This window comes from Atta colombica, unplaced genomic scaffold (assembly GCF_001594045.1).
Source record: "Atta colombica isolate Treedump-2 unplaced genomic scaffold, Acol1.0 scaffold277, whole genome shotgun sequence".
Taxonomy (NCBI): Eukaryota; Metazoa; Arthropoda; class Insecta; order Hymenoptera; family Formicidae; genus Atta; species Atta colombica.
Window position 1 is genome coordinate 1,936,153 of NW_017259378.1, and position 1,952 is coordinate 1,938,104.

At 27.4% G+C, this 1,952-nt stretch overlaps 1 protein-coding gene across 1 annotated transcript in view; it reads right to left on the reverse strand.

The window, feature by feature from the left end:
• The window catches only part of LOC108689844 (prolactin-releasing peptide receptor-like), a 69,736-nt gene that overhangs the window by 42,280 nt on the left and 25,504 nt on the right, over positions 1-1,952 (reverse strand). The gene's annotated exons all lie outside the window — the stretch shown is intronic.

Sequence of the window (1,952 nt, forward strand, 5' to 3'; positions counted from 1 at the left end):
TAATATAATTAGGTATAATATGCATCTAATTAAAATATACGTTTTTTACGATGAGTATTGTTTTTATTTTTAATTAAGTACTAATTATAAGAAGAAAATTCTTTGGCGAAAATTGTATTGCGCCATGTTGATAAATTACTTGCGATTCTCAAAGGAACGCTTGATACTCTTATAATAAGGTAACAGCGAATTCCAAGATTGTTTTGCCAATTATAGCAAATTGAGAACTCGTGTCAATCTTCTTCGAAGAATTGCAGTTATTTCTGAGTTTGCTAACACAAAATTATCTTCCTGTATTGCAAAACAAATTATCAGAAATTTCTATATATACGGTCTAAGAAATGACCATGAAAAAATTGTTTGCAACAAGACAAACACAGTAGTTACAATTTATTTTATAGAGTATTTTGGTCACTAAAAAAATCAGTATATATATGCATAGTATAGTCATTAAAAGTAAGCGACAAATCAGAATTCTGTTATTTAAAAATAGTGTTAAACAGATGTTAAATAAAGAAATAGAAAGAATAGATTATTTTTATTTATCTATTTATATGTATGCATATGTTTATATATAAAAAACAGCTGAGCTTATTGATAGCATTTTAAAGAATATTGATGTTTTTCAATAATCACAGGAAAATATAATATTTGAAAATTAATTGCACATTAATGTAAAATGTTGATTAGTCTTGGGATAGATTCAGATCTAGACAGAAAAGCAGAAAGCAGAATAACAGTAATCAATTAAAATTCGCGCTGGTAAGTCAATGGTTTTGGCTTTCTATAATAGTTATTGCTTACCAGCGCAAGTTTTGATTGGCTGCTGCTTTCTGCTTTTCTGTCAAGGTCTGAATCCACCCTTATACGTAAACATGAGATATTCTGCATATGAAAGTTCCGATATATATAGTTGATGATCATAGACTCATGCACTTACTCGTGCGTATTATTTTGCACGAATGCATGGCAAAAGCAACAGGAAGAAAGTGTGTTTAAAAAGAACTTTTTACTTTGCGCTGTATCGCTCGCTGTATTATACACGCAGTACGCAACAAATGGTACAACTATATGTATATGTACGTTTCACATGCTATTCTGCAAACAAATAAACAAATAAATAGAAATTCCGAATGTGTTTATAATGCTATTCGTAACGCTTACATCATAGCATCGATTTGTCATTTTCCCATTACGCAAAAATCCCGTTCGCTTGCAAATTATCGCATTTTTACAATCTAATCACGAGACACGTGAGCTTTACTGTATTATTACTGTAATATATAATTACTGTAATATATAATTACTTTGAGATTGCCGCTTAATGTGAAACTTAATCATTGACACGAATTATTATTATACGTGTTTGCTAATATACGCGTTAGCAAATACATGTTATTTTAAATTTTAAAATTGTACACAAACTCGCGCGAATAAAACATAATTTAATTCTCAATTATATAAATATCGAATGGATAAAATTTTATGAATAAAGTTATGATAGTTAATAATAGTTCGCTTCATAAACGAAAAAAAAGTACCAGTTAAAATAAATCATGAAAAATAAGCATAATAAATAAGCAAATTCTGATATTATACCTATAAATCTCTTTAGCGTTTCAAAATGAGAAGCGTACAGAAAAGTTAAATTATTATACGCTTTTGGCATCGCGTAAGCGACCTGTATGCAGAATAAATAATTTATTGCACATGAATTGTATTTTATTATTATTTTATATCTGTCGAAATAAAATGTGACAGTCTCTTTTCATATAAAGACTGAATTAAATAGAATCAAAATTTTTTTGAACTGGACTTATTATAAATTGAAAAACGATGGAAGATATATTTTAATTGAATCACAATGTATGAAAACATAATTAGGCAATATATATATATATATATATGTATTGTATAATTATGTTTTCATATTTATTTCATATATATATATA